This window comes from Etheostoma cragini, chromosome 17 (genome assembly GCF_013103735.1).
Source record: "Etheostoma cragini isolate CJK2018 chromosome 17, CSU_Ecrag_1.0, whole genome shotgun sequence".
Lineage (NCBI taxonomy): Eukaryota > Metazoa > Chordata > Actinopteri > Perciformes > Percidae > Etheostoma > Etheostoma cragini.
Genome location: NC_048423.1, coordinates 19,563,755 through 19,575,388, shown reverse-complemented (window position 1 = coordinate 19,575,388; position 11,634 = coordinate 19,563,755). Strand labels below are relative to the sequence as shown.

At 42.2% G+C, this 11,634-nt stretch overlaps 1 long non-coding RNA gene across 1 annotated transcript; it reads right to left on the bottom strand.

The window, feature by feature from the left end:
• Positions 1 to 2,585: 2,585 nt before the first annotated feature.
• Positions 2,586 to 11,354, bottom strand: LOC117960494. The gene is made up of 3 exons (XR_004660170.1): positions 11,175 to 11,354; positions 6,827 to 6,831; positions 2,586 to 2,597 (listed from the first exon to the last, which is right to left on the bottom strand). It is a non-coding gene; the product is annotated as an uncharacterized LOC117960494 (long non-coding RNA).
• Positions 11,355 to 11,634: the final 280 nt, after the last annotated feature.

Genomic DNA, 11,634 nt, shown 5'->3' with positions numbered 1-11,634 from the left:
GTTCATATCAGGATTTGACCCCCAAAAAACTGCCTCTATGTTATTAGATTTCAATTTCTACAGAATTACATTACTGCTCATGTTGTGGATCCTTATGTTCTTAATAAAGTCCCATTTATGAAATACCACCGTATTAAAATAAAAAAAAACTGTGTAGCTTGTAGAGATGGTATGTGTGCATGACTGCATGTGAACGTCGTCCAGTCAATCTATCCATGACACACACACACACACACACACACACACACACACACACACACACACACACACACAGTGTGTCTCACTATCTGTGTGGGGCCCCATCATTGACATAATGCATTCTTTAGCCCCTTACCCTATCCTTAACCATCACAACTAAATGCCTAACATTAACCCTAACCATAACCTAATTCTGACCCTCCTTCCTAAACCCAAGTCTTAACCCTTAAACAGCCCTTTAAAGTTGTGGGGTCCAAGGTTTGGCCCCACAAAGCTGTCCGGACCCCACAAGTATACTTTACATTGTTTTTGACCCCACAAATATAGTTAAACAGGAACACATACACCAGCCTGTTCTCATGAACCATACATTCATTTAGCTTTCAGAAGTTAAGCACTGTAATTGTTGTTTGTCTGTACGCATCACATTGACTGCTGCTGTATGTGAGTGCTATGGATGCCGTATGAAGGAGGGCGGGGGGGTTTGGCGAGCAAAAGATTTCACCACTTTTCTTCGCGAGTGCCTGTGACCAGCAGGTGGGTCATGAAGGTCCTTAATGGGTTGTATGGCCCTTTTCATGATAATTGCTCACACATTCACTCTCACACTCACACACACACACACACACACAAACACACACACACACAGGCGCGCTCACACACACCAAACACACACACACACACACACACACACACACAGTTATTAGGGCACCAAGTTTTGCCCTTACCCCGGAAGTCCACCAGGTGCAGATGCTCCATATGTGATATATGTGATATATCACTGGAGTCTCCAAAGTGTGTTTATTTAGAAAATTGACAGGATGCTCTAGCCCTTCCACTTCCTGTCCAGCCTATTGAGCACCCCAAGAGCAGAGGTAAGAATTACAAGTAGCCTGGTGGAAGTTTGGGCTTATGGCTTTTACTGCATAGTTTCCTAATTTCAGATTTATAGACATCGGCCCACGTTTTGCAATATTGTAGATTATGTAACAGTTACCACAATATGATTCAAATCTTAAGTATAACTGTATCCCTCTTTCTGAAAATAAATATTAAGAACTTGGATGGGAAGAGGAAGGCAATAAAGGGGTTGGGAAAAAGAGGGGGAGGAAGAAGAGGAGGTTGGGCAGATGAGGGGAGGGGGGTAATTATCCCTGGCAAAGGGGGTGCCATGCTCTGAATAGAGAGGCAGAATGACAGGGAAAACAGGGTGACAAGCCCTTCACACACACACACGCACACACAAACACACACGCACACACACACACACACACACACACACAAAATAACGGAGAGAATGAAAGAGAGAGTGATCGGGAGAGGGAGAGGGAGAGGGCAGTGGAGGGAGGGAAAGGCTGTGACATCCCAGACCCAGACTTGAGAATTAATGATGAATAAAAAAAGAAAGGAGTGCACACAAAGGAGGCCGAGGGAGAGAAAGAGCGAGGGGTAGCGGAAAAAGAAAGAAAGAGACAGAAAGAGAAACCCTTTTTTATCCCACAAGGATGGATGAAGTGGTATTGCAAGTCAGGCCTCCTAGGGATAGAGATCTATAGAAACACACGCACACACACACACACACACAGTCACACACACACACAAACACTATTTCATAACACTAAGAGCACGTATCACTGCATATAAATGTGAATGCAAGTAGACACAATGATGAAAATAAACACTTTCTTACTTCTCCATCTCTTCGTTCACTTTATCACTTACATTAAATATAATCCTCTTGCACACACGCGCGCACACACACATACACACACACACACACACAAAGACACAATCTCATGGATAAAACAGACTACACACTCATGCACAAACACATGGCATTGTGAATCAGGGGATGCTTAATCAATGTCAGAATTCAATCAATAGCCTGGTCCCATGTGACGGGGCTCCCCTGCTCCTCCACCTCTTTCACTCTTCTGTTCTTCTCTCTACTTTCTGTCATCTCCCTTTCCTCTGCCTTCCTTATCATTTCCTCTGCGCATCCTCCTCTTCATTTAACCTTCCCCAGGCCCTGAAGGCACCGAGAAGGGCACACACAGTGCTGGTCAATACTACGTCCCCCGGCCCATGACAGAAATACAGTACGTGGTGGTGGAAACAGAAGCTCCCATCACTGGGACAATACCCCAGGCCTATCTGCAAAAAAAAAGACTCTGTCTGCTGAACGTAGCCTATTCAGACAGTTTTTCTTACTTGGGGTGGAGATGTGTTAACATTCTAACTTGTATTTCATGTTTTTGTTGTCAAAAATCTGTGGAATATCATGGGTCCACAGATTCTTTGTGCCCCTGCTAGTTAGTAGATTAGTTCGTTAGGTTGTTCACAAACATTGGTTAACCTTAGCTTCTCTGTGTTGCCAGGTCTGGAACAAAGTACATTTTCTCCTGATGTGTCCGTATGAAAAATGCCGTTCCAGGGACAGACTGTTCGGGAGGTACTGCATGTCGCTTGTGACTAGGGGTGTAACGGATCACAACATTTATGGTTGAGATTGGATCACTGTTTTGAGTCAGAGATTGGATCAATTTTCGGATGAGCAGAAAAAGGGGAAATTTAAATAATTAAAAAAAATTTCATAACATTAATTTTTAACAGAACTACTTCTTTCCCAGTAAATTGTGGTTACATGACCCAAACAGATGAGAAACGGGTATTTAACAATAACTTTGAATGCACCAGTGACCACACAGCATTCTGGGATGGGATAAAAATATGCTCTGGTTTATTGGCATTTCGTGGCATGAACGTGTCTATGTTCAAAGTTGTTTTAGTTGTCCAACAAAAAACTCAGATTGGACAAATAGTCTAGCTACATGTCTAGATCATAGACAGTGAGGGAAGTGGACCAACAGACCCCGTCCCGAAAATAGAAGCACTTTTCCAATGATGGCTAGGCGTTACTGCGCAGCCTCCAACTGAGACTGACGACGTAGTTGTGATGTAGGCAACCCGTCTGAAAGTTGTAAGTCTTCTGGTAGCTGTGCCAAGAGAAATCTCAATCATTCCCAATCAGCAAAGATGGAGAGTGTGGGTATAACAGTTGGTTAGGAGATAACTTGGGAAAAGCCTTAATACTAGTAACTAACATGCTAGTTATCATTAGCAATTGAACCTAAACAGCTGATGTAAGTCCAAACTGTCTGAGAGCATCTCCTGACAATACTGTGATTTGTCGACTATGCGATTGTTTGACTATTTTTACAAAACCGTCTGCTACGTAGCCTTAACATGAGCTACAAGGTAACGGAGCCTTTGTCATTGTCTTATACATTGTCATGTTTCTTTAGAAATAAACAACAGACAAATAGAGTCTTTAAACGTTCCAGATGTAAAGTTATTCACTGTTAAAGTGGCGCCAAAATGAATGGCGGTCAATGGGATGCTAACTGCAGGTGATGTCTTCGTAGCATTAAAATGGCACCATAGGAGCTACGCTTAGAGAGGAGGGGCTCACCCCCTTGGTCTGGATTTGCCCTGCAGAGATCTGAAGAGCAGTTAACCATTTGATCACCAGCATCCATTTGCATTCCTCCTTTTGTTTCACCGGCTCCACATTACTGCATTCCTAATACACATTTACAACAAAAACTAAATTACATGCGCTGAGACTAGAGTAATAACTGAGAAATTAGCTTTTATTCAAATACTATATGATTTATTTCTGTCTGGTACACACACACACACACACACACAGAGACACACATACACAAATTCTGTGAGAATTTATTCCTGCAATGCAGCTCTTTGTCACTGGACATGTTAGTTCTAAGTCTATGTATGTGTGTGTATGTTCACTACATAGTATGGACATCAATATTGAAGCACAAACACACACGCAGAGTTGCTGGCAATAAAGTTGTGTTATTAAAAACCCTCATGTTATGTGAGCCTAATGTGATTGTACCATAATCCTTGCTTATGAAGATGTAAATGGTGCTGTGTGGGACTAGTTTACACAGCTGTTATTGTTTTGGTGCGTTTAGATGACAGAGAAATAAGTTTTGCTTGTCCATTTGGAATAAATAACATCCCCTGTGTTCATAAAAAACACATTTTCTATGATGAGGTTGTCTGGAGGATAGTATATTTAGCCTGGTATTGTTTTGACCTTTAACTAATGCAAGAGAAAACAATGATTCTCTTTGTTTTGAGATATTATAAAGTACTGCTATTTAAAGCCTTCTTTTTCCTTTCCAGGGTCAAATTTGAACCAAAAAGGGTGAACACTGAAGGTGTTTGTACTGTGGATTAATAAGAGCTGAAGGAAGCTCTCACATTGGACCAATTAGCTGAACAGAAGTTCCAAACTCAACTGTTATCTCTGAAAGAGGAAGTAATACCATCACAATTATCCTTCTGATTGCTTAATTGATGATTTGGGGAGTTTTTTTCTTTTGTTTTCTTGAGAAAGTCGTGGTACTTCTGTATGCTCAAAGCCCAGTAAGAAGTCTCACTTGCATTTGCATTAACTTGTTATTTTTAAAGAGAGTATGTATGAGTGCATGCACACAACTTTTGAGGGGATCTTTTGTTCAGCCATTAGCTCCGGTGTTGTGCTCATTCACAGCTCATTGAGTTGGAGAGCAAACGTGTTGACCAATCAGAGCAGTGTAGGCTGGATTAATGATGGCTACATTGTTTTCATACTAAGATGTCAGCTATCTATACATCCTGGAAAAATACCGACAGATCAGCTGTGAATGTTGCTTTCATGCAACTGGCAAAACATTTTAATGAACATATTTAGGTTACACTTTACTCAAAGTTAAATGAATAACGATGTCATGAATGTGTAATAAAACATTATAAACGCATTAAAGTCACGGACATTTAGGACATAACGCTTCTTTAGTAAGTACGTGTTGTTAGGTTTTGTCATGACAACTTAGGGTTATGGTTAGGGTTAGGCTTCATTTGCCATGACAGTGTCATGTGTTCAATCCAGTGTCTTGTCCCTGTGTGTTACCCATATTTATTCACTTTGTGTGAAAAAAGCAATATGGGAACTGCTCTGAGCAACTGGAACTGCTACTTTAAGGATGACTGAAAAGAACACTGGTTATATGGGTGAACACTCATTTGTGATTTATAGAGCTAAAACAACCAAAAAAAAAGCCCTCCCAACCAAGAGATGGTTAACCCTGATTTTCCACTTGGTGCATCTGTGGTGCACTCCGGTTTCGCCCAACTACACCAGGACTTTCATTTTGTTATTGTCTCTACTCTATACTCTACAGAACAGTCACATATTTATTAAGCTAGTATCTAACTTCCACTCCAAGCACTCCTGCAGTTGAAGGCAAGGCTGCAGTAGGCTACTCGAATCAGGTCTTGGACTCGAGTCCGGACTCAAGATTATTTTTTGCTGTACTCGGACTTGTCTCGAACTCGGTAGTATTTGGACTCGGACTTGTCTCGGACTCAGCCACTGGTTTTACTAAATATGGCTTTTGGTCTCGACCGATTCCAGGTGTCTTTATTATGTTGATGATAATATTGGAGGGAAAGTAAAACACTGGGGATATTGTTCGGCTTTTTACAAGTTTAGACAGCTAGCTAACGCTACGCCAATGTTTGCTAACGTTAGCGCACCAGCGTTAGCCTAGCTTACTAGGTATATATTACGGCTGCCTGCAGAGTTTCCTATATCTGCGTCCACGTTGTCAACATAAGACCTGTGGCATTAGTGCTCCTTTTGAGCCATCATTGTATTACATGATATAAGCTTTACTCCTACGAGATGGGTGGGTTTTCGTTACGTTATAAAAAAGCTAACGGGCTATAGTTAGCCCGTTTGTATGCTAGCGGACAATAGCTAACGTTGCCGAGTCAGCTGTGTGTGTGTGTGTATGTGTGTGTGTGTGTGTGTGTGTTCCCTAAACTACATCTTCCTGATGGATTTATTTTAATATTCTGCAATTTGTCTCAGATAAAACAAACATATCTTAAATTACAATCTGTTCAAGGTTGTTTAACCAAACTTTAATGTTTTCTGAAGATACATGCATTTCCTATTAACCCACATCCAACTAACAATAGAATACTATATTTTTTAGGGAAGCCATAAACCAACCACAGGGCTACACTCTGTAATACTGGTCACTTCATTTCTAAACTACATTTGGATTGAAGCAATGTTTTAATTTAGTTGTTCAAATGCTCAGTACTAGTGCCTACTGTAACAGTATTGTCTATGTAGCTATTATGAGTTATCACTATATGATATCAGGAGGAATGGCTATACTCATAAATCCTGGGTGTTCTGACACTGTTTTTGCTTTTATACCAACAATAGCCAAATTGATTGTCTTGATACTGTCATGCATAAGACCTTTTTTTCTGTCCTGGACTCGGTCTTGACTTCGACTCAAACCTCTTTGGACTCGGTCTTGACTCAGACTCGAACCTCTTTGGACTCGGTCTTGACTCAGACTCGAACCTCTTTGGACTCGGTCTTGACTCAGACTCGAACCTCTTTGGACTCGGTCTTGACTCGGACTCGACTAGTCCTGGAATTAGACTTGTTTTGGACTCGACACAGGTGGTCTTGACAACAGCCCCAGTTAAAGGTCCCATGTCATGAAAATTTGACTTTACAAGGTTTTGTAACATAACCTATGGTCCCCCAGTGACTAGATATGGTGATAGCTGTAAACCGAGCCCTGGGTATCCTGCTCTGCCTTTGAGAAAACGAAAAGTCAGATGTGCTGATCTGGAAACTTGCTCCTTATGAGGTCATAAGGGGCAAGGCTACCTCCCCTTTCTCTGCTTTGCCCGTCCAGAGAATTTGGCCCACCCACGAGAGAGGGAGAGACATCATGGCTTTTAACCGAGCAAAGTGAGTTGGTCAAGGCCACACCCCCAGCCTCCTACCTTCCTAAGGTCTATATAAAAGAGACTTCAGATACAGTAATAGGAGACCACTTAGGTCTATATAAAAGAGACTTCAGATACAGTATTAGGGGACCACTAAGGCCCATCTAAAAGCGACTTCAGATACAGTATTAGGGGACCACTGAGGTCTACATAAAAGCATCTAATGAGCACCATGTCATGGGACCTTTAAACCCTGTGCCTGTAAAAGAGAGACGTTTTTAACGCACGCTTCTGGGCTGCGCCGCGGCTTGTCTGGTGAAATATTAAGCATTGACTTGAATGGCTGGATTGATCTGCGAATCCGGAACGCAGAGCAGAGTTGCAAAATGGAAGATAGGGGTAAAACAAACACAATGTTAGCTGAACAAATCACTTGCTGTCCTGTTTTATTTTGAGAGTTGTGTTGGTAGACGATCCGTGCTGCCTGCACGATCTTTCCTATGCATGCGCAAGATTTTTGCACATGCGCAGATGACAATCATGATATACGAAGATATACGGCCCTGCACAGATCTGGATACAGCACGATCTTTCATAGTTATTGCGGTCAGCCGTTAGCCTCATGGATGTTTTGAGAGAGCGATTAGCCTCAATTGGATAGCTGACGCTAGTTTAGCTAACAGCTATTAATTGAAGACTTTAAAGTAATTATAAAGTATTAAGTTATTTTAAATGAGCACAAGTAACGTAGAACTGACATAACAGCCGTTAAATATTTTGATGGTTATTTTCAGGGTTTGAGGGTCTTTTACATCTTGTTCCAGATAGTGGTTAGCCAAATTAGCTGTTAGCTGAACTAACGTTGGTAACTAAGGTAACGGAACGTACAGCGTTGTAAATCCTCGTGCATCATGATATCATATGCACATGCACGACCATGCGCATGCGTAGGATGGATCGTGTACTGACGGGATATTCCTGATGCAGGTCACTTTCCTTCTGGTCTGCCCCTGCTTTGTGTGATCACCTTCCCCGCTCTCACACATGCCCTCATGTGTCCAAGCAGCATGGATGTCCAATGGTTAGCCATTGTGGCCTCACAGCAAGAAGGTCATGGGTTCAAATCCAGGCGTTCCGTCGGGTGCTCCGTTTTCCCCCACCATAAAAAACATGTTCCATGTTCTCCAGTAAGTACCCTTGATCAAGGCACTGACTTAGATCTGGAGTTGGTCCCTGGGCGCTGTAAATGGCTGTCCACTGCTCCCTTGAGGGATGGGTTAAATGCAGAGAATGAATTTCAATACCTGTGTATATACATGTGACAATAAAGTACCTTTCGAATTGTCTCCCCTCCTCCATACATGTGTATGTGTACACCATAGTTCCCTCCCAGTTTGTCTTCTCCCTGTTGTGACCAAGTCTCTGTCTAGTGGCTTTGGATAATCTCACCAGATTTACACCTGTCAGTCCCTCCAGGATTTTGTGATGCGCCAATTCACGCAAATGTAACCAATCACCGACACTTTCTTTGCAAATTTGACTAATAACCGGAGTTTCCCACAACTTCAACCAATCCCAGCAGTCCCACGTGCCAGACTCTGCATCGGTCGTGACTCTGAGAGCCAATGACCAAGCAGGGGTGAGAACGGATTGACGTCACACGTGCGTGGCCATGTTCATTTCCGTGTTTAACGAGACGTGTCCGATTCAAACATCTCACATTTACCAACAGAACGTACAGCGAAAGACCGTGTAAAACATGTCAGACTGTCCTGCCAACCTGAATGCTTGTTATAGATGAGACATACAGGATGATCTAAATTGAGGACAGCTATTCTCGTTATTGTAAGTACAATGATAAGTTAAAGTCCAATAAGTCCTTTATCAAACTGTATGAATGTGTCCCAGCCCAGGATAGGAAACAAACTAACAGTGTAAAGATCTACAAGCCACTAACAGATTTTTGATTTATTCAATAAATTATTATTTTTTGTCTTAAATCAACCAGCTATTATTATATTATACCAATCATTTCGTTTAGTTCCTGGAAAAACTAAGCTCAGAGTAATTGTATTTTCCCCAAAACAAGTTCCCTTTTTATTTTTAAAGACCTTTTACAAAAGCTCCTGCTACATCAGGCATGTTAAGCTGCAACAATCTTAAAAATAGGCTTTGAAGTCCTGGAGGCACTGACCTGTGTGTGAGCCTTGAACGGCTTTTGTACAATAACCCTCTTTTTAGTAACTCTTACTGTGTCTGAGCCCTGCATTGTGAGTCATCTATTTGCACCTGGTCTAACAGAAGCAGCTTGTGTTGTCTTGTTGTCGACCGTGAACTTGTCCTTCCGGGTCAAAAATTGGCGTGTTTCTTTTTGCTTTCAAATGGTTTTAACACTTATTGTTATTTATAGTCACAATTCCTGCTTTTTCACCAAATTTTTGAGAAACCCCCCGCCAGAACTAATGAATTAATTTGACAAAAAGTTGACAGGATGTTGACTGAACCACTGACTGGTACAGTGTATGTCAAAGTGTAGTCAGTATACTAGCAACTAGAAAAAGCAACAATGTATTGCTCCATACAACATAAAGTACATCCATGCATCCAGTTTATTTTTGGGGCATTTTCATTTAAAGAAACCCATATCATTTTCTTTTAAAAAGGACAATACAAGTTAACGAGTTGAAAAATACAAGTTAAAGTAATTTTGCTGAAAGGTGACCACTATTGTGGCAATGGTGGCCAATGAAGCTATAAGTCTGGCCCTTACTGAAACATTTTGCTACACTATTCAAAACTGACTCAACCCAAATGCTTGTTATCACACAAACATGTACATGCAAACAAGTCTGTTTAATTTCAATAAGAAATTTGTTTCAAACATATATAAAGTGGATAGAATTGAACAGGATATTTTGCAGAAGGGATGTAACGAAGACGTGTTTGGAAGCTGACCCTCTCTCTTTTTGCGTTCTTGCTTGCGCTGCCAGCACACAGCAGGTGTTGCAGTGTCTCTGCATATCTGGGTTCAACATAGCCACAAGGAACACTCTCCCCTCCGTCTGGCCTGGGTGACTCACCGCAAAAAGCAGGAGATGATCCACACAACAAACACGCACACATGCAGCAGCACACACTCACACAACAAATGCAATTTAACATACCAGAGGAAAAGAAATGTAAAGGAAGTAAGTGAAGAAATGCACATGCGGCCATGTTAAAGTGGTTGTATGCAGTGGTCTGTGTGTGCAACGCATTGTCATGAAAGTGTTTGTTTGCTATCCTACGAGGGTCACCTGACGTTGGACAGACAGACAGACAGAGCTGTCGTCATTTTATAGGCCGTTGCTAGTTGAGTTTAGGAGACTGAGAGCCGGCTACAGGGCACTGCCAGGTGACGGTCCTTTCAGGGGCCATGGCAGTAGAGTTTAGCCGATAAAAAGTGACCGTCATGCGCCGATGACAATTAAGTTTAGGCACCAAAACAACGCATTCTCACTCTAAACTCTGACTGATACTGACTATAATAATGTATACTTTATATATGAATGTATACTTAGTATATTATGCTTTAATATTAATCCCACAAGGGACAATTACAATTTACACTCTGTTGGTTTTACACACAGGCCTGAAGTAGACACACATACTCAATACCTTCAGTATACATGCACTAAAGGGAGAGATGTCAGAGTGGGAAGGCCCCCCGAGCAGTTGCGGGTTTGGGGCCTTGCTCAAGAGCACCTTGGCAGGTGAACTGGCTCCTCTCCAGCTACCAGCCCACCACCACACGTTGGTCCGTATGTGGACTTGAACCAGCGCCCCTCCGGTTTCCAAACCAACTCCCTACGGTCTTACTACAGACAGAGCCGACGACTACTGCCACTCCTGACCATTGGTCAGTGGCTGTCAGCGCCAGACACCAATGCAAAAATCACCTTTTGGCACTTGTAAGGAACGCACCTGGCACAGCATGCTGTAAGATGACGTAGTATTAAGAGCGACAACGGTAGAGATTAGAATGAAAGACCAAAAATCAGATTGAAGAGGTTAGTTGGGGTGGTGGATTGGTCAAACAATACAGGATTTTTACACCAGAGGCCGAGGTTCATGTCCCGTTCTTTTTTTGTAACCCCACCCACCCACAATCTTTTCCTGGCCTGTTCTTGTGCCACATGTCAGTTAAACCTACGTCCCGACCCAGAGCGTCAAAAAGTGACGCAGAATCCCGACCAAGCACGTCTAAATATAATGGCTAAAGGATACTTTTTGTGTCAATAACAAACGGCTTTGGCACCTGACCAAGTGTCGCTTTTTGATGCCATGGGAGTGAAACAAAGTCTTGACCAGAACGACTAGTTAAGTAAGGAAAAATTGGTAGTTTTGATTAAAAAAACACTCCCGAGGTCCGAATGCTCACCTTCTGGGTGAAAGTCTTTTGTTGTCCCTGGGAATCAACTCCCCCGGCTTGAAAGTCCTGTGTTTTACGACCCATCCATCCACCCAGACCTCCTCCCTACACGGACCACAGCATTCTTATACAGCAGCAGTCACTGTGGTGCTTACAGCAAAAAATACATGGAATACTGCGTTACTTTTCGT